Source organism: Rhamphochromis sp. 'chilingali' (assembly GCF_963969265.1).
Source record: "Rhamphochromis sp. 'chilingali' genome assembly, chromosome: 5".
Lineage (NCBI taxonomy): Eukaryota > Metazoa > Chordata > Actinopteri > Cichliformes > Cichlidae > Rhamphochromis > Rhamphochromis sp. 'chilingali'.
This window is the reverse complement of record NC_137932.1, coordinates 21,107,080-21,132,539: the sequence shown is the minus strand read 5'-3', so window position 1 is coordinate 21,132,539 and position 25,460 is coordinate 21,107,080. Positions and strand designations below refer to the sequence as shown.

The 25,460-nt window shown below is 38.7% G+C and overlaps 1 protein-coding gene across 1 annotated transcript in view; it reads left to right on the top strand.

Annotated features, from left to right (window-relative positions):
* The window catches only part of LOC308397092 (uncharacterized protein), a gene marked incomplete at both ends in the record, with an annotated part of 535,410 nt that overhangs the window by 272,151 nt on the left and 237,799 nt on the right, over positions 1-25,460 (top strand). The gene's annotated exons all lie outside the window — the stretch shown is intronic.

Sequence of the window (25,460 nt, the reverse complement as noted above, 5' to 3'; positions counted from 1 at the left end):
ATGTAAAATTTCATATTCAGGGCTATAGTCATAACACATAAAGCAAAATAGTTCAAGCTTTATTTCTGTTAATTTAGATTTCTGTGAAAATCAGAAACCAAAGATCTATTACAGTTTTTGCTCGTTGCTTGAACACTACAAACCCATGCTTAGACTAAAGTAACACAACTTGAAGCTTTTGTTACCATACCCCAAACACATGTACCCCTACCTTAAACAAAAGTGCTGCTTTGCACTCTGGTTGCAATTATGCAACACACTTACTCCTTTATGCAACACACATGGTCCTGCATGCTACACTCTATTTCATACATAAGACACTTCGTTCAAAAATGAAATTTCAGGGTGCCATTTGGAAAACACATGTATCCAAAATACAAAACACATCGGGTAATTGCAACCACTCAAATACACACCTGAAGGCACTTACTTGCAAAACTGAACACCAATTAGCCAACCACAAAAAGCCCTCAGTTTAGCCAATTCAAGAACTTTGCAAGCATGGATGGAGGGAGAGCAAGAGGAAGAGGAGGAGGAGGTCAAAGAGGCCATGCACGGACCCATATTTCTGATGATATAAGAGCAACTTTGGTGGACCATGTCATCAACCACGGCCTGACTATGAGGGAAGCTGGGCAGAGAGTCCACCCACATCTAAGCCGCTTCACAGTGGCATCTGTAATAAGAAAATTCCGACTAGAAAACAGGTCTGTCTTCATCTCACTGCCTTCTACTCTACTCAGATGGTTTTCATAGTACTGTTCTACAGTTACCATATCAAGTGTACAGGGTATTGCAGGGTGCTAATGCTCCTTTTGCAGCCAAAGTGGTAGTTTCTGTGAAACATAGCATGATTACTTATATTGAAGTACAGTGGATGATACAGTATATACAGTAAAGTACTGTAAGAAAAATAAGCAAAGCGATGACAATATGTGGTTGTATTTCTCTAGAATGACTCGAAGACCTTCTGGGGGAGGACGCCAACGCCTGTTCACACAACGGCAGGAACTTGCTGTTGTGGACCTAGTGAGGGCAGACAATGCCATCCGTCTCCACCAGCTACGACGGAAAATACTTGCAGACAGGCAAGTGTTCAACAGCATAAACCATGTGAGCATCACCACCATCAGACGCATCTTGGGTAAACACAGCATCACCATGAAGCAGCTCTACAGAGTCCCATTCGAGAGGAACAGTGACAGGGTCAAAGGACTTCGAGCTGAATATGTACGGGTACGTGTAACTGTCCCTTACATTTACAATAGAGTATTGGTGAAGTCCAGTAGCAGCTGAATATGTACCATATCAGTACCACATGGATCCATTCTGAGAGCTACACAGGTACCTGTGTGATGGGGTGAGGGTGCTGTATGTGTAGCACTGTAGTACAGTGATATGTTCCCCTTTTTTTCAGAGAATCTTGGCCATGGATGGAGCTGCACAGCCTCATGAATACATTTTCATTGATGAAGCTGGATTCGACCTGAGCAAAACAAGACGACGGGGTCGTAATGTAATTGGCCAAAGGGCAATTGTGCACGTCCCAGGGCAGCGCAGGGGAAACATCACATTACAGTTTTTTACAGTCGCTAACAAGCGCCTACCCATACTTCAGATACTTTTTCTAAACTCTTAACACAGACCCACACCTACAAAACACAATTGGCCAAATGGATAATATCCTTCCCAAAAATACACTTTGTTAAATATATACTAACTCCTCATTTCAAAATTAGAACACATCGTTCTCTGCACACACTAACTGTACAAAAACACTATAAATCTGACTCAAAATGAAATTAGTCTGTCAAAGAATAACACTTGTTTTCACTTCACAAGGTACATGCAGTCAATCAAAGTACACCAGGTTTCAAAATACTGGCTATTATTGACATTACAAAAACTGCATAGACTTTTATGTTTCAGTTTCACAGGTATTTGCATGCGAAACATGCAATCCACCATATTGACACCAGAAATGTCTTGGTTGGTAACTGTATGTCCACATGTACAGTAATGTTCACATTCAAAAGCATTCCAGTAAAAAGCAAACAAGTTTTTGTTTCTTTACTGTTTACCACAGGAGGTACAGTAGAAACACGGTATGATAGGACAGAGAAAGTTTTACAGTATTGCTTACAGTGAACAAAATATCCATGAAACACACAAGAGCATTCTGAACAAAAAAACAACAGCAAAAAGCCAAGATAAAAAGGGGGGGAGGGGGAGGGGGGCTAAAAAAAAGGCAAAAGATTTGCATCTAATCTCTGCGATCTTCAGGGTTAGGCCACATGTTTTCATCAACATCACATCTGATGTTATCCAAGTCGATGCACCTGGGATAAAACCGCCTGGTATGTCGGATCCACCGACATATCATTGCAGAAGCAGAGGTTTTTATACTGTATCTAAGGTTTGGAATATTGTTTTTGCTATTGTGGGATGTTGTGTGTTAACATTCGTAGATACTACAAGAACAGTCCATAGTTTTGTTGGGAGGTATAACTTGTCTGTTAAGAAAATGTAAGCATTGTGGAAATGTGTTCACTGACTGCATATTGGGTGAACACGACATGAAATGTGTGAATGGTATGGCCACAACAGACCGATGCTGTGCTAATTGTGTTTAGAGTTTTGCAAATGTGACAACTGTTTGGACAAACGCTTGTTAGCGACTGTAAAAAACTGTATGTGCCGCCATATGCCTTCGAGGGCTTCTGCATCATCATGCAAAACTAGGTCCATACAATAGCCAACACATACTCACATTTCTAGATGCTCTCCATGATATAGTTGTACAGAACAGACCAGATCAGCCCAGGTTTGTGGTGATATGGGATCATGTCAGTTTCCATCGGGCTGCTCTGGTCCAGGCCTGGTTCTCCAACCAAAGTCAACTTGAAGTGGTATGCTTGCCCCCTTACTCACCATTTTTAAACCCTATACAGGAATTTTTTTCGGCTTGGAGATGGCGTGTATATGACCGCCAACTACATGCCCGCATGCCTCTTCTGCAGGCAATGGAACAGGCCTGCGGCGACATTCAGGTGACAGCAATCCATGGATGGTTTCGACATGCAAGAGGATATTTTCCCCGGTGCCCAGCGGGAGAGGACACTGCTTGCGATGTCGATGAGGTCCTGTGGCCAGACCCCAACAGACGGCGGGATCCATGAGCCCACGTATGCACAATTGTCATGATTTTTTGTTTACAGTATAGTGTTTTTTCTATTACTGTATTATGGGGGTTTTTTTGTTTTGGTTTTTTTTGCTTTATCTGAATTCATGGTACTGCAATGTACAATATTGAGTAGGTCTATTTGCTTTTTTGGTTGTTTGCAAATGTGTCTCCTGAAAATATGCCTTCTGAATGAACAATGGAAATCAAAGACTGCAGTGCTTTATATAAAGTAGACTAGTGTGCTCCTCCTGCTCTGTAAGTGTTTGCATATGATGCAAGTATGTGTCATTTTGTCAACAGAGTTACATTTTGACAAAGGAATGTTAGGTTTTGATAGCAGAGTTTAGGTTTTGAGAGTAGAGTTTCAATTTGGTGCAGATGTGAATGGTATATTTCCCAGTGTTGTGTCATGTTTACTTGTGTTTAGGGTTTTGGCACAATGAGCAAAGTTTTGCAAAATGTGTTCAGGCAACGGGCAAAAACTGTAATAGATAAATGCATAAAATGCCCAACTTCTAAAAATTATTAGTTTTAAAGAGCTCATTTTTCTACTCAGAGCTTGGTTGGGCCTCCTGTACCACAAATTATAAATGTGTCAAAGGAGGTAAATGTAATTTGTGGTAAAGGAGGCGTTGATGCAGTAATTTGTCATAAAGTGAATCCCAGGTCGCTCAGGCTCTTCTGTATTTTTGGGTGAGAAGGTTGGTTTGTAGGAGTTTTAATACTGTAGGCTGTGCTAAGTCCTGCTGGAAAAGGAAATCAACGTCTCAATAATGCTTGTCAGCAGATTGAAAGTACCTGATGGTAGACAGCTGTGTTGACTTGGACTTGATCCAACACAGTGGCCCTCATTTGCCAGTATCTGTGTGGAAACATCCATACTTGTTTGTGCAAAAAACAAATGTGTATTCATGAAATGCATACATTGCGTGCACCAAAATTAGAATATGTCCAGCAATGATTGAAGTAATTTTGAGATAAGGAATGTGTTTAAATGAAAAGATTAAAGCTTTTTTCCTTTTGTATTCTTTGCATGCAAATTATTATTATTATTGCTGTTGTTGTTAGTTAGTTAGTTAGTTAGTTAGTTAGTTAGTTAGTTAGTTAGTTAGTTAGTTAGTTAGTTAGTTAGTTAGTTAGTTAGTTAGTTAGTTAGTTAGCATTAGATAAAATGCTTCTGACATTTTCCCTGGTTCGGGATTGGCTTGATATTAGCAATGTGACAACTGTGGCACCTTTTCTTAAGACGTCTTTGTAAAGTAGCTCCCGATGCACTGACATCATTCAGTTCACGCCTTGTGAAGCTCTCCCATCTGAGTTTTCAATGTGTCTAAACCTTCATTGTCAAAACACAGCAGCAATGCACCAATCAAAGCATGTGCTAATATACTTAAGGTGGTACTGACATAAAATGAAAACAACTTTTAAAATAAAGATTGAGATCTGCAGTGATGTTAAACTTTCTATTTGAATTCAAGCATCAAGCAGAACATTTCACACACAGTCTATAGGAACAGGCTAGCCGTGTGAATTTAGCTGCATTTAGCTTTTTTTTTTATCTTCTTCCTCTCTTTTTTTTTATTTTTCACCACATTTTCCATTATGCCTGAAGCTGACTGTGTGTGATAGGAGAAGGTGATAGAGCTTCATTTCATGTAAGGTGGTAGAAATCTTTGCGCTCATTAGTGTTTGCTATATTGCTGATCAAAACTACAGCAGGACAAAACGAACCTCAGGCCTCCAGGAAATGCCCTTGTGCTCTCAATGGCCAGTCTGTCATTATGTGAGTCTCATAACTGGCTCAAAATTGGGAGAATTTTGCGGTGTAGTTCAGAAACAATGTGCCAGTCTATGAGTGCATCCCCTCTAAAACCCTAAGATGATTACGGGACAAAGCAGTGGCCAGAAATAACAAATCTTTTGACAATACAAGGGAATAAAAGAGTATAAGAAGACTATCTTCACATGCTAAATGCTAAAGTTTTCATGTGTTTTCCTTATATATGAAAATGTTATAATGCATGAATATGTGCCATACAACACTCTTCCACACAAGCTGGGTTTGTTACACTCTTATCACCCTGATTAGTGATAATAGGACAGCTCAGCAAAAACATCAAATTAAAGGGATTCAATTGGTCTGTGTGAAACATTCAAAAAGTCTAATCTTTTTTCTACTGGGAGCTTCAGTTATGAAAAACATAAAACATGATGGGTCCTGTTCTTAATGTTTAATGACAGCCCAAAATGTTAACTGATAAGCAATATTTTCCTGCAGCCTCCCAAGCTCCTCGTGGCCTCACGTCTTCTGTTGTTTCAGGAACAATGCAATGCATCTCCAGGAAGACAGTCATATATACAGTGCTGCAAAAATATGCACACATGCACACACAGAGCCCAATGTACTGAGGCCAGCTGTCTCCTTCTTTGCCATTACTGTAAGAGAATACCCCCGGCCAGCGCTCTAGCCCACTCCATCAATCTCTCTCCATTTGACAGAAACTATGCCCACCTGTTCTCCCACAGTCCACACACACACGCTCAGAGACTGAAGACAAACGTGTGACTTTGGGCTTCAGGTTTGGCTTGATGGAGGCCAGTTTACTGTGTTCGGCCTCAACGTGTCTACTAACGGACATAATATGATGAATGATAAAAACATCAGCTGCAAGGTTTCGGGGTCTTCTGACACATACATGTTGGGCTCTATTGTTTTTTTCTAAAACCTCCCGCCTCGTAAAATAGAGTTTAGAAAAGTAAAGCAAAATGAAAACAACAAGCTGGAAGACACTACAATGGGCTGGCTGTAGCATTTTGCTTTATTTTTCTCTGGGTCCATCACTTCAAGTGACCCTTTTCACATTACACAGATTTCAGTGCTTCTTACACCACTCCCACACTGGCAGCAGCTGGAAAAAATACATCAAGGTGGAGTTCAGTCTTATTTTTAGGTAGGGGGTCTTTGTTAGTGATGCTCTCACTCATTCTTTAACATTCCCACCGTACTTTCCTGGGGAACACATTAACCTGAATCCAACAGTCTAAATATGAGAGAAATAGTCTTTTTTGTGTGCGACAACTATCTGTAACTTATGTTACAAGTTAGGCATCAATCATGTGATGGACAAATATGCTGCATGTTATTTGAATGGAGTTTAAACCTCCTTATAAGATAAATGGTAGGTAAAGTTCTTATTTAGTTTTAGTTTTTAGATCTGAGGTGATAGTATTCATACACTCCTGTATGTCTGCTTTTAAATGTAATTACAGTTTAATCTTTTAACTGTTGTTTCAGCTGCTGCTCTGCCTGCTAATCATTGCAGGGTTTCAGCAGGGATGCATCCATAGATCACCACATGTCTGTTTCAGCCACATTTTTCATATGTGCCACATGTTCACTTCTATAAACTGCAGCTAACAAAAATGTGGGACATTGTTTCAATATGTGGGAAAACAAGGCATAAACATTCCTTATATTTCCACATAAAGTGGGGTGCAAGGTTTGATTGATTTTTGCTATTAAATGCAAATTTTTGCATTGGCATGGAAGTATTTTAAAACAGCATTAATTAAAATCTGCTATATCTATGTATTTGCTGCTGCACTTCAACTGCTGCAGCGTTTTAAGACAGAAGGTTTCAGGTTACTTCACACAGACTCTCAGTGTGTTTTGTCATGCCTAGGCGGTGCCACACAAACGTTTCTCAGCCCAGCAGCCTGAGGAATGCTAAATGGTTCTAACATTTGCAGTAGATTTATTGGTTTATATAAGACAATCAATCACTGCTATTTCTTTAATAAGAAACTGGTGGACTTTTACTGTTCCATCGATTTAGAGTTGTCTTCAAACTAAGATGCAAAAGGCACTTATTTGTTTATGTTGCACATTTTTTTCATATGTGTGACTGGGATCAAAGAAAAACTGTGAAAAGGATTTTGTGAAGTTTTCTCTAAGACTGTCTGTTTGGTGTATGGCTGTCATCTCTTGTCCTCTCAGTGTAGCGCTGGAAAGGAGGACCATACTTATGCGTGGTTGCGGTGGATGATGGAGATGCAAAACCACTTTTGATTTTGATTAAATGTAAATAAGCATGTTGACCTATTATTAAACCAGACAAACATTTGCCCCACCATTAACCCCAAATATTGTGATGGCATAAATATAACATATTGTACTACAAGAGTAGTCAGACTGGAAAAAGAAAATGTCAGAGAACACAGACTAAAGAAACATACTTGATTTAGTTAATTTCTCAGATAACTCGATGAGGAAATGAAAAACCTGGAATTTCCTTTTAAAAATGAAGTTTTGTTTGCTTCTAAAACACAATATATGGTACAAATTAGTTGTATTAAACTTGAAAAAATCAATTAAGACCATTTAGTCATCAGGAAAGCATTTACTGAGAACAGGGAAGTGTCCCCCTGTTGGCCATTAGGAAGCATGACTATTTAAGACACTCTATTTGCTTCATTTTTCAAACCTGGAACTGTTATATACAGTCTATGCATTTCAGTGCACAAAAAAGTTTCAGTCATGGGTCTTTTTCTTTTTTTTTCAGAAATTACAGCTGGAATCAGCCAGAATCAGTTTATATCTTCGCACTTTTAAATCTTCACCTGTCTGCAGCTGATATTTCTTAAAAGATTAAAGTTCTTTAAATCCAAACTCAAACATTCCTTGCAGGTTGTGGGATTTGAACCTGTGATCTAACCTTTAGGCTTTTGCTGCCCCGCATCTCAGTTAAAAATCCTTGACACAATAGAGACCAAATCCTTTTTAACTCCCTCTTTATTGAACTTTTTTCCCTTTTCACCATGGTCATAGATCACCTGTCCAACCAGACTTGCTTCTCTTCACACCTCACCAATCACTCTTCATCTCCACCCCTTTCCCACCTTTCCCTGTCCTCCTCTTCTCTACCTGTCTGGTCCTCAGCTCCATTAAACACACACACACACACACACACACACACACACACACACACACACACACACACACACACACACACACACACACACAAACCCCCGAGGCCCTGTAGTGCTTGCTAATGCTTGTAAGACTCAGGCAGGAAATGGGGAGGTGTTGGGTGTTGGTGGGGGTGGAGGTTTAGGGAAGAAGGGGCTCAAGGTGGGTCTTCTCAGGTTACCTGTCCAGGTAAGTCTGTTTGTTTAGTGGTACCTCTGTAGTATTCTGGAGGTCCGTGCTGAGACATGGAGTGCTCTCTGTTCAAGTGTGTGCTCCTGGTTTTAGTGTGTGAAGCTATGTTGACATTTGAAAGAGGTGACACCTAATCCGACTGTTGTGGAAGACCCTCCTCCTCCTCTCTGACTGCCTCTCAAACACAGACCTCGGCTCTTGTCTTACACGTCAGCTATCTTCTTAAAAAGAATTATAGCCACTGATGGGAACCATCTATCGCCCCAGAAAGAACTTGTCAAAGTAACGTTGGCAGAGGTTTAGGCGCAGCCAAGGCCAAGCTCTCACTGCCTCAGAGAAATATACAGCCAGCTGAAGCGGGTGATGACAGCCTGGCGAGATGAACTTGGAACGATAATCTTTCTAAGTTCATCCAGCACAAAACCATATCTCTGTTGGGCTGCTCTCTGATAAGCACAGAGGAGTACAAGAAGACTTTTATAGCTGTAATTATCTGTTCCCAACTTTTACAGCAGAATCCATCAGGTCTAACTTGGTATAAATTCACTCTTTGCAGTGAAGGGAGTGACAATCAGGAGATTATAGATGCCATCATAAAAATAAAAGCACTTACTGGACCTGGACTGGTTTTTGTTTAAAGACTTTCCTAAAATTCTGTGTGGACGATTAGTGGTGCTGTCAAGTTATATAAATCTCACCCAATGAAAGCCTGAGAGTCAACTGTTGCAAATAAAATGTGTAAAAATAATTGAGTATGTGATTATTTTTGTTCACAGTAAGAGGTTGAAGTCTTTGGATTTAAGTGGCATGCCATGGCATAATTCATCGAGCATGGAAACAAGATGAATTCAACAGATACATATTAAATAGCATCATGTGAAGAGCTGGCATGCTCTGCGAGTGACTTGATGACAGAGAATTTTTTTCAGTGAAAAAGGGCAGGATAAAAGAAATAATTCTTCTACCACTGCCTTTTTTCCATGGCAGTGTTTTTCATCCTATTGTTCGGGGAAGACAACCTTGAAAATACTGGCTGCAAGGTGTTTTGGGAAATCTTGGATGCTGCCATTCAGGTGGATGTTACTTAAATAGGTACCACACATCAACACAACAGTGTTGATGGAGGCAGTGCCTTTCCACAGAACATGTGCTCTACCATGCTGCAAAAACTGTGCACACACTCCCCAGATCCCAATCCTATAAGCATATGCTCTAACCCATAACCCATGACCAGAGGACACCCCTTCATGTCCCACATCCATGCCCCAGTGGGAGAGAGCAGTTTGCCGTCCAAGATTCATTTTACTGTGTCACGCAATATGCACCGTCTCAGCACTGTCATCAGAAGCCTAAAGCACTTTTTCTCTTACTACCTACTTGTATTGACTCGCCACAGATCGACTGGTTTTCCATTACAATCCAGTTCTACCTAACATGTGTCCTGAGACGTAATTAATATGCAACACAAACATTACAAAAAAGGTGGACGTCGACACAAGAATATGCCTGCTGATCGGTCTGTGGCTTTTCATCAGATTCAGGTATCACCTGTTGTTTTTTGTTCTTTCCCCCCCTGCCAGGTTTCAAAAATGGCGGCTTAAATTTTGTTGAACGAGATGCTCTCATGACTTATCGAGTGACGCTACTGATCAGCCAATCAGCATGCAGTCTGACAACATCACTTTTTAGTATCATGCTCGGATTGCTTGGGTACTAAAAAAGTACCTGGTACCAAGTACTATGACCTAATGGAAAACCCTGAAAACCGTGGTGAACTATGTCGTAGGTACTAATGGAAAAGGGGCTTATGTGTCACAGTTGTGATGTTTGTATCAAGTGGAGCTTATTTCAGCATTGAAGAACTTGATTAACAGAGTCGAATGGCCATAAAGAAGTGTACATTTTTTCTGGCTTTTAGATGAATCAAACAGTTTTGTTTTTTAGCAATGTACCTTTCCTAAACATTAAGTGGAACCCAACAGAATCAGGATGCACTATTAATCTCATGCTTCTTAGCACAGGATAATACTGTACCTCACTAGTGTGTAGGACTTTAATGTGTGGCAACACCGTAGTTTTGGTATAAGTTTGACTTTTGACATTTGTGCGTTTCAGCGTTACAGTTTCCACTTCTGAATTAATGGAAATCATGCATGTGGGAGGTAAACACCTCAATAAAAGTCAGTCAGGGTGCGCTCAGCACCAGGATTTGTTTTACCCCACAGCTGACAGCTCTGGCACTCAGACTCTGGGTAACAAGAACTGCAGCTGTGTTTCCACCCGACGTGGCCCTCCACGTTTGTTGCTCATGACAAGCAAATCAACCCTTTAATGTATTTTATAAATGTATCTTGTCACTGGGTTTGTTGATGCAAGTAGGTGTTTGCCATGTCATCTAATTTTCTATGACTAAGAAAGCCTTAATGTTACTGACATTTGGTTATTTATTTCTCTATAATGGAACATGCAATACAATCAAAACATATGGATGCCAGTGTCCACCTCACATATTGGATGTGTCAGGAAACCAATGAAATACTATTTCAAATATAGCCAAATATAAGTTGAGGGAAAGTGTGAAATTAAGTTCACACTAACACGAACACTTTCTTCAAGAGAGTCATGAAAGTCACATCATCAATAAACACTGGTGACCCTGCTCCATAAATACCATAACCTTGCCTCATAACCATTGTATATATTTGTTCCTGTGGTGTTTCTCTTTCCTCATTTTATTGTTCTGGCTGAAGTTGATCTTGGTTTCATCAGTCAGTTTGTCACTCCACATTTTTGCCATCTATTTTACAACTAGTGATCTTTGCTCTTCTTAATCTTTCGTGTTAAAGGAGAAAACAGGCTTCACCTGGCCACGAAGCAGTTAATACAACACAATCACACAATTTAAAAAAAAAATGTGCAAAAACTTGTGGTCCTAATTGTACGTGACTAGCAGATTGAAATTACAGTTTTTTACAGTCGCTAACAAGCGCCTACCCATACTTCAGATACTTTTTCTAAACTCTTAACACAGACCCACACCTACAAAACACAATTGGCCAAATGGATAATATCCTTCCCAAAAATACACTTTGTTAAATATATACTAACTCCTCATTTCAAAATTAGAACACATCGTTCTCTGCACACACTAACTGTACAAAAACACTATAAATCTGACTCAAAATGAAATTAGTCTGTAAAAGAATAACACTTGTTTTCACTTCACAAGGTACATGCAGTCAATCAAAGTACACCAGGTTTCAAAATACTGGCTATTATTGACATTACAAAAACTGCATAGACTTTTATGTTTCAGTTTCACAGGTATTTGCATGCGAAACATGCAATCCACCATATTGACACCAGAAATGTCTTGGTTGGTAACTGTATGTCCACATGTACAGTAATGTTCACATTCAAAAGCATTCCAGTAAAAAGCAAACAAGTTTTTGTTTCTTTACTGTTTACCACAGGAGGTACAGTAGAAACACGGTATGATAGGACAGAGAAAGTTTTACAGTATTGCTTACAGTGAACAAAATATCCATGAAACACACAAGAGCATTCTGAACAAAAAAACAACAGCAAAAAGCCAAGATAAAAAGGGGGGGAGGGGGAGGGGGGCTAAAAAAAAGGCAAAAGATTTGCATCTAATCTCTGCGATCTTCAGGGTTAGGCCACATGTTTTCATCAACATCACATCTGATGTTATCCAAGTCGATGCACCTGGGATAAAACCGCCTGGTATGTCGGATCCACCGACATATCATTGCAGAAGCAGAGGTTTTTATACTGTATCTAAGGTTTGGAATATTGTTTTTGCTATTGTGGGATGTTGTGTGTTAACATTCGTAGATACTACAAGAACAGTCCATAGTTTTGTTGGGAGGTATAACTTGTCTGTTAAGAAAATGTAAGCATTGTGGAAATGTGTTCACTGACTGCATATTGGGTGAACACGACATGAAATGTGTGAATGGTATGGCCACAACAGACCGATGCTGTGCTAATTGTGTTTAGAGTTTTGCAAATGTGACAACTGTTTGGACAAACGCTTGTTAGCGACTGTAAAAAACTGTAATAATAATACCATTTAGTATTATGTTGAAAATACTTAGGTTGTTTGTTGAGACTGACAAAAGCATCATGGTGTAAACAGTGCTTAGTACTCATCCACTTTCTGTGAATCATTTGTATCAAAATGTCCATCATCCGTTCTCTCTTTTGCTTGTATCTTTCTCGTTGCACATAAGAAACTGTAGCAAAGTGTGGTAGAAATGTGGGGAATGCTGCAAAGCAGAGCAGGAGGATTCACTCTTCCATTGTTAAAGGGCTGTTCCGCCCCATCTCTCCTGTAAACAGGAGAAGAAATCAGATAGCCTCACTTAGCTGTGCTCTGCTCCAGCTACAGAGATCATACACTGAAACGTGGAAGGTTTGGGAGGGGGGCAACAAAAAGAAATATATGCACTGAAAACATGAAAATGCTTTCAATTTATCTTCAAGAAACGTGAACATCAAATGTATCATGTTAAGATGAATGCATAAAGACACATGCCATTGAAGCAAAATTAGCATTTTGTATATTTACTAGAGATGGCACGATACCACTTTTTTATGTCCGATACCGATACCGATATCATAAATTTGGATATCTGCCGATACCGATATGAATCCGATATAGTGTTTTTTAATCAACAAAGCTGTTTTTTAAATATCTTGCTGCATTTTGTATAAGTTCATACTCAAGTTTAAAACAACAACTACACTAAAGCTATTCTGTTATACCTGTATGCAAAAAAAAATATTTCATAGTTCAGCAATACTGATCAATCTAATAAACTTAAACCTACACCATCCTCCCTATTCTGGTATTTTAAAGAGTACTTAGCATAAATATTAAGCAACCTAACTAATAGGGTTCCAACTCCCAGCAACAACAAAAATAAATAAATAAAAAATAGGGAACCACCCCTCACGCTCCACCTCATGATGCTTAATCGACGTAATCAACCTTAATTTGATGCAGTGTGAAAAAAAATGCACAGAAATCAATTATTTTTCAAGAAATATTAAATAGATTCAACATCTTTCTTCAACAAAATTGCAGACTGCACAGATGGTACCTTCCCAAAGGAAAAAGTACTATAGCTTACTAGGGTATATACAGTATATATATATTAGACTTAATAGTCACTATATACAGTAATGGACTTCTATTCATTTTGCATCAAATTAAAACTTTGGGTGTCAGATAATTATTTATTAAAAGCTAGACATTTTAAATGAGAATAAGAAAGAAAAGTATGTCTTTGTGCCCCCTTTTCCCTGTTAATGCCCTATCGGCCCCCCTGGCTAAACTTTGCTAGATCCGCCCCTGCACAGTTACCAGCGTCAGCTACGTAGAAAAAGATCCTGGAGTAGAAAGTAATATTAAATAAATTCTAACAACAGCTTATAGAGCTTAAACGTGCTGCTGTTGTTTATCCGCTGGTTTCCTCTTTCTGGTGCAAAGTGGGCCAAAAGCAAACTAGAGACACAGACTCGCGACAGAAAAGCCGATCAGCTGATCGTTAAGCAGTTTCATGATTGAAGTAGCAGCAAGAAGAGGCAGTCGCTTGTTAAGCTTAATGCAGGAATGCTTTACAAACATTCAGAGATGGACTTACACACTTGCTTTACTTCTCTCGGGATAACTTTGTCGGAGATGAAATGCCGGGTTGCTAGCGAAGCTCCAAATGCTATCCAGACCACCGACTGGTCCTGCATGCCACAGCTGCTCTATCACGTGATGCATACTGCTCCGACGTGCTAACGTTCTGAGGTGAGTTACAGCGTGTCGCAAGTTTTGTGAGCTGCTTTCGTGATATTTAATGGATCGGATTACATTTTTTATTTTTCTCCGATATCCGATCCAGTAATTTAGGTCAGTATCGGACCGATACCGATACGTAATATCGGATCGGTCCATCTCTAATATTTACTAGACAACAGTATAATCAATTGGAATCAGAATACTTTATTAATCCCAGAGGAAATTATGTGGTCACGGTTCCAAGACAGTAACTAACTAAACTACCAATACTACTATTGTTTAGATATGAGCAACGAACAACCCATTTTTGTTTATTTTCTCCCAACACTATACTTTTTTACAGGTATTTTTTATGCTCTATTATTAATTTTGATTGCTTTTGAGTACATGCAGATAACTTTTAAATTCCACCTATTTTTTTAAACAATCAATTTGATTTTGGCTGTATCAGCTTTCTCCACCAAAATGACAGCAGAACACGTTTGAACTTGTCGCCTCGAGCCACTGGTTTTCTGCTGAAAACAACTGCCAGGGGCAGCAGGAAACATGGTTGATGAGAGTGTTGAAGCTGACAAGGTAAAAGAAACTAAAAAAGTAAGAGCTGTAGAGCCAGTGATTAGTCTTTGTCACTCTGTCACTACAAGCGACCGCTTTCATCAGCTAAAATTCTATTGTTGATTAGGTATGTGGGTGTTCATCAGTAATGCTGGGCTCCTAGCATAAATAACATAAAATTAGCAAACAGAGAAATTCTTTTTACTGATATAAAATCTTGATTACTAGGGCATTAAAGTATCATCATCCCAAGTAACATAAATTAAGTCAAACATTTTGTTCATCATAATCATGCTCAAGAAATTCCTGCAAATAACTGACTCCCTGTTAAAACTTGTGACCTTTACTGTCAAGGTCATCATTTGAAGCCCTAAATCTTTAATTCTGGATGAATTTCAACATTCAGTGTGGGGATCTGTAGAGCCACCTTATAGTCTGGCTGTGTCAGCTCAACACACCCACACCACACAATGGTTGATATTCCTCCAGATGTGCCACAGACACAGAAAATCCAGCCAATTTTCACAACAAAATACACAGTGCAGATTTTAGCAGTGCTTCTGAAATTCTCATGGTGACGTTTGAAGATGTGTGAAGGACAAAAACCCACTGAAAATTACAGCAAGTCTAATACATTGGCAGACCTGATATACTGGCTGATATTGGCTAATTGCCAATATATCAGTATTTGCACTTAAAACAGCCAATAAATGAAATAATACAGAAGAGATAGGATCAACACCCTTTAACCATGCTATTAGTGTCGATGTTAAATAGATTGTCTACCAAAGGGCACTCCAGAACTTTCCTGCTGACAAACATAACAAGCATCTGATTTGAGCAGTCATCCATAAATGAGTAATCTATGACTTTATGTGAGAAAATAAGACATGTCAGACATGCACCCAGTGTATTGTCAGAGTCAGAGGTGCTGTCATAAATGCATTATAATGAAATCGTTTTGGAAGCAACACTCTGCATTACGTGATCATCCTGATAACACATCTGGGCAGCTATTTAAACCAAGCCTCTACTTGAATGAATATGAAAAGAGCCACAACACACACATAAAAACTCATGAATAATCTTTTTTTTTTAACACGTCTGCTTCTACTTTGCACGCTCAAGTTTCACAGTGTTACGGCCAATCCAATCATCGTCTGCTCATCTGACCTACAGCTTTTCTACATTACTGTAGTTCCCCCTCACCCCGACTGCACAGGTGAAAGTTATAAATCTACAGTGTGAATGCAACAGTCCAATTGGCTCAAATGTTTCCTGGTTCATCTAATGACCGGCTCTTTGGTGACATGGCAGGGACAACAGAGTATCTACATTTTACAGTTTCTATCGGTTGATGGTAATTTTTTTCCCACTCTGTTGGATTTGTTATTCATTCATGAGACACTTACTTTTAGTTTTTTAGGGCCTTTGAGTTTTGCTTACTTATCTTACTAGTTCGTGGTTCGTGTTTGTGTTGTCCCTTTTCATGTCCAGTCTGTCTTTGTCTCTTCTGTGTTCTGTCTTCAGCTTCTGTTGCGATCTTGTCCTCTTGTCTAGTGGGATTTTTTTTTGCTCTCCCTGTCTCGTTAGTTAGATTTAGTTCATCTGCATTTCCTGGTGTGTTCCATGTCCCTAAGTACCTCATGTGTATTTAAGTCTTCAGTTTCCCTTTGTTCTTTGTCATGTCATTGTGATATCCCCTCATGTTGTGTGTACTCCTGTCTGCTAGTTTGTTCCAGCTCTTCTCTGCCTTATGTTTTGTTTGCCACTTACCAGGTAATAAAGCTGAGTTTTATTACATTGTGGGGCATTGTATATAAGTGTAAAAATATTGTTTACTTTTACAGTTCATTAATTAAAGCAAAAACCAGACTTAACATTCAATGTGCTAAATAAAAACGTGTTTTTTGACTGTAAAAGCTTATATAGCTTAGAAAGCCTTGTTGCTTTTGCTTTAGTTTCCTGAAATGAAATCATCTCCACAACATGGACTTGGTTGGCAGTTGCTCATATAATTTGAGTGTTGGCAATAAATGTGTTGTTAATGTGTAGTAAATGTGGAATGAATGTGGTAGCAAGTGTCTCGGGAGCTCAGAGGAATTAACAGGCTTCAAATTCCTCAACGGGCCATGAAGATTTTAGCGGGGCAGACAGAAGCAGACGTGTGATAGGGATCTGATGAGAAGAAAACAATTGCACTGATCGCTGTGGTAGAGCTGTATCATCGCAGCAGCAAGTAACAAGAAGTGAAATCAACATAAAAATTAGCAACAATTGTGCAACGAGGCCCGACTCCAACCAGTTGAATGCAACCACCAATCATTAAATTCTTTAAATAATTTCTACTCAGCACATGTCTAATTTTGGTTTTTCAACATCAGAAAAGTACAGGATGGGACAGTCTGGCCTCCCAGCACCACCGAAGTTTCATGAGTTCAGAAAGCAACACTGAGTTGACTGTAAGAATTTTTCTTATCCTGAACGCCGAGTAACAAATTTGTGCTGGAGGATTAGGTCATATTTGGTTTCATTAAATGGATGGCACATTTAAATAACCATGACCAGAGCTGGTTAACAAGTTGTTGTTTTTTTCACTTTAAATGGTAAATGGCCTGTATTTGCATCTTTGAACCTGACAGAGCTGTCACTTTATAGTTACAGGCAGAAAGCAAATACAAAAAAAGACTTTACACTGGAGCAAGATTGACAGAAACAATACTTCAGGTCATATATCAATATATTCAAAAAGGAGGTGGTTGACAGCAGGAAGCTGGATTGGGGATGTTTTTGACTGTATAACACATCTCACATGGGCTCCTGCTGAGTTTCAGCCTCCACCATAGTGACTCAGTATATTGACTGAGTGAGGCCCTAAAGGACCGTGTAAGTTTTACTTCTTCTTGAGAGCTTGTTGATTGTAGCTCTGATTCACTCATTTTGGCTTGAGTGGCACTAAAATTGTGAAAAATTGTAAAATTGGCTTAGTGACATAATGGTAGGAATATCCATTTTTATAGAGACTTCAGTCAAAATCAGAATATTTTTTGCAACATTTGCTTTCATTTCTCATTGATCTTTCACAAATATTTAAAAAATTAATATTAAAGATACAATTTAACTTCCCGGAGGCAAGTAAATAAAAAAAAAGTATGTGATTTCCCAAGACTTTACTGTACAAAAAAACTAGTATATATATAAAAAAAACCCACCTGATGTAAAACAGCAAATTTTAGGCTGATATTAAGAAAAAATATAGAGAAAATCAGTCCTTCTCTGCTGTATTTTCTTCTATTAATGCAGAAAAGACACAATTCAAATGTTTCAAATTAAGAGAGAATACACTTAATAGAAATAGAAATATGCATAAATAAATATACACATTTACTAGACTTTAGGTATGTTTGAAAAAAAACTGCCAGAAAATAGGTATTTACAAAAGTACAATTACAATCCTACGTTATATCAAAACCACGATGGAGGTGGACGGGCTTCAACCCACCAACCTTTCGATTAGTAAGTGGTCTGCTCCACCTCCTGAGCCACAGCATAATATATACAAAAATGGTGCTTCAATTGACAGACAGAACGTTGTTACCAGATTACTAAAATAAAAACGATGCACTCCATCCTTCTCTGTGCTTTGATTAAAGAGCTGCTCTTGTCCTTAACCTCATCCCTGTGTCTCATACAATTAGAAGAGCTTTACGCCATCCTATTCTTCAGGAGGGCTGAATTAACTCTTTGTGGAAAGAAGTGATTTTTTTCTTATGAATCGTGCAAAAGTACAAAAAGATGAAAGAACATAATTTTTTTTTTTTTTGAAACAGGCATGTTTGCGTTAATGACAACACAAGAATCAGACCCTCTCCATCCCTTTTCTTTCTGTCGTCACTCAAGTCAGATGCTGACATTAACCTACAGCTGTCTTCCTCACAGTTGAAACAAATTCACAGGCGTGCCATGAGAAGGAGAACATGTAGCTAAAACTGTCTCTGTCTTTGATTTGACTCTCAAATTTTCTTTACCTTTCCCAGCAGCATTTTAAAAAAAATTTTACATAGCAGTACACAATATGGGCCTTCCCTTCCTGAATCACAAATTTCTCTCCATTCGTGTGACTGTTTTTGTCTGAAGCCCAATACTCACATATTTTACAAGGACAGGGTCGTGAAAGGAGCACAGGATACAGCTGTGTATTACAGCCCTATTATTTAGCTGACAATCCAGCCTAAATAGAATGTTTTACTATAGAAACTACCAGAATCCTCTAGATGTTATTTAAGAGGGAACCATAGGACTGATGTAGCATCTGCAAGGACATGGACGCTGTATTGAAGTAGTTTCAAAGATAAGGAAAGCCCAGACTGGACCTTCTTGTTAAAGTCACCCATACACGTGATTAAAAAGCCTCCTGGTCAGTGTTTTCTGGCTATCTTTCCAGGAGGGTCTATGATGAGGCAGGCGCAGCAGACATGGGAGAGATCAGGTTTCTTGGTTAGCTTGTGAAGACCTTGCTGTCCTGGAGGATTTAGTAGAAGCTAAGGAGAGGGAGGTCTAACCATCTCTATTTAGACTGCTGTCCCTGCTCTGACCCATATAAACCGTCTTCCAGCTTTGGATCAGCCCTACTCTCCTGTATGTGCACCTGTTTATTCATGAGGGGCTCAAAACAGTATGAAAAGGAACATGGCAGCACTTTGTAATATCACAGAACTGTAGTATCCTAAACGGGGTTGGACTTTTTGGAAGATAGCGGCAGAGCAGACAATTGGTAATTATCAAACAATCAATATACTTCACTATTTATCAACCAGCATGATTAATCAAAAATTGAAATTCATTGATTTCACATTAATTCACTTTTTTTTTGTCTCTTTAAAACGTTCGAATGCCTGCAAGCTTCTACTGTTTTTTAGCATCCAGCACTATAAACGTTGTGTAATTACAAAACTGCAGGACCGACAAGATGTCTGACAGAGGGCCACTTCATCCACTTCACGATTTGACAGTGGAACAGCCTCATGCCTCATGGACTTATCAGGACCGTGCTTCCAACTCCTCGAGTGAGAAATTATTTAATTTCTTAATAAGAAAACAAAAATAATTAAAACATTTGCAGAGTTTCTTACACTTTCTTTAGTGTAAGAAATAGTTCATGTTTTGCACATTTATTACAGTGATGCTTGAACAGTGTTATTTGTGCACTATTAATTTTAATAGATGTGCTCATATGATAACAACCATGAGTGAGAATGTATCCAGTTAATATTGACAGCCCCTCTTCTCAATATGTTGCTTAGAGCCATTAGTGGTCAATAATATTATACATTTAAGCTGCCTGGTATGCCATAGTAAACATATCTTTTCGCTAGTGTGGTGGTATTTGAAAAATTTAAATCACGCATGAAATTAAGTGACATGCCAGACTTACTGCTGTCGAGTCCTGCAGCCAAGCATCCTGCTGTGTTTTTTATGACAGCTACAATCTTTAAGGACCCCACGCGCTTCCTTCAATGTTAAAGTGCAAAAGATCATAAATAAGTAAACATTGGCCAACTTAATTTTACCCTCCCCCATTAGTTACATCAAAGACTACATTTGGTAGCTCCTTCCTAAATGGGTACCCACAAACAACTCATACTCATCACTAAACCTTCTGGATGATTGAAAGCTGAGTGAGTGCATTTAGGGAGCAGTTTTTGTATGTATGTATTGTCACACAGGAAATCATCAGGGCCAGATGGATGACCAGTCATTTAGGCTGCAAGGGCAACTGGAGTTTCAGAAAAGCAACACAAACATTGCTTACTTCACTGAATGGCTTTTATCAACTGGGCGCAATCAGGTCAGTCAGGTTAGGAGCACTGCGAGGAATTTGAATCAGATTTTTTGGTCGACAGTCACAACATTAAAAGACGAGCTTTCTCTTTACCGTCCTGAAAAACCAGAAGAGTTGTTTTTTCAGATGTTCAGTTTTAATCACTTTTTAGTCGTTTAATCATCCATTACATTGGAAATGGGCTTTTAAGCACTACATCTATCCAAAAGTATCCCCTCCAATTAAATTTCACTAAATTCAATTCCCACTTGGGCTACAACAATCTAATCCCTGCATCACTGTATCCGGCTCTCAGTAAATCCATGATCCCAAGTCAAAGAAAATATTCTAAACATAACAGGGTCCAAAATTAATCGATTTTCTCTTTAGTAAATAAAATTCCCAAAGGTTAAATATTTGTAGTAAAATATTCATATTGATGATTTTGCTGACATGACGCTTATTTCCGTCCTGCCACTCGTTTGTATTTCCACAATATTCACCCTTACTCTGACAATGAGTGGCCAACCTTAACACTAACCAGGCAGTGAATGCCAGCGTTTCAGAAGCAGAGCTGGGAGGGTCTTTGTGGAATATGAGAATCAAAAACGTAGATAATAAAAAGGTTTAAGTGGATAAAACTAATAAAGCCTCCAATAGGTTTACAAACCTCTCGGTTTTAATTCTAATAGAAAATAATAGTAAAAATGTAGAATTTTCAGGATTATAATTCTCATATTTAGTGGTGTAAATTTTACTACACTTTCCACTCTTTCACAGTGGAGAACCGTGGCCTTAGACGTGACACTCAGCTGCAAACCACCCCAGTGCAAGCTGGAGTTTGTCATACATTAACTCCAAAAGGAAAGAAAAAGATCTTGTCTCTGCTTTTTGCAACGATGAAAGCAAAGCAGAGAAGCAGAAAACCAGGAAATTCGTGTTATCAGATATTGTCAGTGGAATAACATGAAGGAAAACACGGAGAGTGGGGGAAGTACATAGAGTGGATAGTGGGAATAAAACCCGCAGCCTTGAGTACAGGCCAAGTCTTCGTTTTGGGGAGTGGGGGCAGTTGAAACACAATCTCACACCAGTTTGTAATAAAAAAGTTAGAAAATGCAATAAATATTTTACATACGCACACACAGAAAAGGAAGAGAGCATAGAATATAGAATAATTCGTGCATGGGTTATGGAGGAAACTGCTTATTTGAGATGCTTATAAGATAGATAGATAGATAGATAGATAGATAGATAGATAGATAGATAGATAGATAGATAGATAGATAGATAGATAGATAGATAGATAGATAGATAGATAGATAGATAGATAGATAGATAGATAGATAGATAGATAGACAGAAGCTTCACAAGTAGTCTCAACAGTAAATAGATAATGTGAGTGGACAGCTAACAACAAGCAAGCTTTTTAATGTTGAACAGTGCTTTATTTATTCAGCAGTAAACTCTGTTCAAACCTTTTTGGCATTTCACTGCTTGAAGAAAATAAGAGAGCAGCAGTCACTGAGGAGAGAGCCAATACATCTTTGAACCTGACAGAGCTGTCACTTTATAGTTACAGGCAGAACGCAAATACAAACAAAGACTTTACACTGGAGCAAGATTGACAGAAACAATACTTCAGGTCATATATCAATATATTCACAGAGAACACTGCTGCATGCTGTGGCTGTTGATTTACAGAATGTACCCGGAAAACAGTATTTTACAAAATGACAGAGTAGTATTTCACAGTTTCACATAAATAGCTGCAGAGGTGGTCACTTCAGACGTACACAGATACACACGATGCAAAATAACACATTGCTATTCTTGTAAGGACTTGTTTTAAATGCATTACTGGCCTGACAAATGCTTTTTTTTTTCTCCTTTTTTTGCTGTTTTTAATAAAAACACAGCCAAAACAAGATGTAAAGCTGCAAGAGGTCTGAGACCTGCATTCTTCCTCCAGGAAGTATTACAGCCAAAAACAGCTGGTTAAAAAAAAGCGTGGCACATTCAAGAAAAGTTCTTTTGTGTTTATTAAAAAACAAAAATCCAAAACAATAAGATAAGATAAGATAAGATAAGATAACCTTTATTAGTCCCACACGTGGGAAATTTGTTTAGTGAATTTAGACGGGACCTACAGTAGCAAATGTGGCTGGACAGATGGAAAACGCTGTGATCTAGCTTGATATCAGCCTTAATAAATATTTACTTTATGTTATTAGTATGTTGGCGGTCAAATTAACATGATTTTTTTTATTTGTTGTGCCCCTGTGGTTGTAGATTATCAATAAAATTTGCACAGCTGGAGAGAGAAGACAGGGGGAGTGTTTCTTAGCTTTTCAAGGAGGGCATCTCTGAAAAATTTGAGAACCATGCTAAGTCAACAATGCCAAGAGTACATAATGAGGAGGCCGGGGTGGTTTCAAATTGCATGGAGGAATCAGTGAATTCAAGGTGGCAAGTGTCCCGTAAAACTTTCCCTGCTGAACATCTATAATTGTGGAAGAAATTCAGCTGGAAGTCAAGAAGCTAATGAATGAGCCACTGACTGAGAAACATAAGCACTTTACTAGAAAAGCTTTGTAGTTTGAAACAATCCTCTCTCAGATGATCCTCTGTCTGAAACAAGCCAATTTATCTATTGTTTTTCCTCTTTGCTGCTTCTTTTAAACATAAAGGTTTAACAGCAGATGGCCACATTAGCGATATCCAGTCTTTTTGATCTCATACCAGGAGAAGAAAAAAACTGCCTGAAACTGAAGCCTGAGATTTTGGCTCACATGGATTACTTGTTCACATGCTGACCTCATTATTTGAACCACAGCCTTGGTGAATGTGAACATTCCCAATTTTAACTGTATGTATATATAACAGAAAATAAGGAAAAACATGTGAAATCTTTTTTAAACTTACTTTCAGCTTATTTTATTAGCTTATTTTCAGTGTAATCCATTTGATGGGGTTACACTGAAATGGTTTATGATTCTTTGGTCAGTTTTAATTTCGGTTAACTATACAAATTTATGCTGTTAACCAACTGCTAACTTTACCTTTTCAGGAGACTGCCACCAAGTTTCTGTTAGTGTTTGTTTAAGAGAAGGCTCAAAACAAGTTTTCTGATCCACTTCCCAGTGTAACCAGATACTTCCCGTGGACCATGCAGGAAAGAAACAGACTTCACTACTAAGCCATGTTCATTACATTTAAGCAAATTGTCTTGTGTGTAATTTGGACAATGAAAATCAAAGACATAGGACACAGAAGCTATATCAGGCTGCAGCCTCACACACAGTATTTCTGTAAGCAAATTCACTTAAACCCAGATAAAATAATGCCATTTATCCTGAACCTTTAGTATAATCCTATGAATAATCCACATCTTACAATTAGCAGAGTGCAAACGACAAAATGATGCCTGAATTGTTGTCAGTTTTTAGGCTGGCTGGATATTGTGACCCTTGTAAGCATAGAAATAGACACACGCCTGTACATACATCCAAGCTCACAAATTACTTTTGACAGTTGTGTGTTCGTCCTCTGCTCCCTCTACTTACATCGCACCAGTTGTCCCAGTAGGGCGGGACTCTGCTCACACTAAATGCTCCCTTTATCGAGTCCCTGGGCCTGGCTCGGACACTGCACAGTAGGACAGTGTGCGTCCATGTGTGTGTTCGCTGAGTTGAAGAGCAGTTGTCGATGACAGCTGCATGAGAGGAGGGAGAGAAAGAGTCAAGTGGCCTCAAATAGCCGACGTTCTCCTCATTCATCTGAAAGACTTCTCCACTCTTTCTCTCTCACTCAGCAGCCATTCGTGTGAAGTTCACATTTCTTTTGCTGACACAGCCATACAGTTTCATAAAACGCTCATAACAAAGAGGTAAGCACAGTCCGCTCTGCAGTGAAGTTTAGAGGTCAATCTGCTGCTGTCGTAGAAATGTCCCTCCTAGTCTATCAGCGGTAGGTAAAAGGCTCTGGTTATGCAGTTCGACCCATCAAGTAGTTTTACATTAAATATATACCATGGCAACATGCTTTAATCCACTTTAAGTGGTTTTTCAACCAACACCAAATGTCTCAGTTAACCTGTAAATGTATCGCCATGTCACAGTATATTTTCTGTGACATGAGTTATCGTTGTGTAAAGGGAACCTATCATGCTTATTTACAGCTCAGAACTTTCATTCTTGGACTCTACCAGAGTAGCTTTGCATGAATCACTGTTTTCTTTGGCCATTTTCCTGCTTTTTCTTTCATTTTTAGTCCAGTCCTTGTACCTGACCATTTTCAGAGAACCCTTAAATCGTTCAAGTATAAAAAGGCACCTAACTCAAAGCATTAACCACTGTTGTGTCTACAGTAACAACCTAGCAAAGAACCAGTTTTAAATTGTATATCTACAGTAGGCACTTTGCTAGTAGCAAGCTGCTGCATAAGCACATTCCTATAGCTGAATCTATGAAAAACACCACCAAAGATAACAGTTTAAAAGGAATAAAATCATATTTTTGCACCAACAAGGTGATTCCCAAAGACCTACTAGCTCAACAATTTAAATCTCCTGCCATGATGTGCACTGTCTTAAACAAAATTAAGGTGGTCATACCAAATATTGACTTTCAAGCTGTTTCATAATGGCCAAACTTTGCATTTGTGTTTGCACATGCTCCACTATACTGATCCTATTTCCAATTTTCCATGCAAAACATAAAGAAAAAAATGTGTGAGTTATTGTGAATGACCAAAAATAGTAAAGAAAGCAATAACAGGTCCCCTTTAATAGTGTATTTTGGGTTATTTTTGTTTGGGTTATGACCAAGAAGAAGCAGTTGGCAGCGTTTTCAAGCAAGCACTGATTTGGTGAAGTTTGAAAAGTGTGATATTTATCCTAAAGTGTGATTCAATTTGGACTACA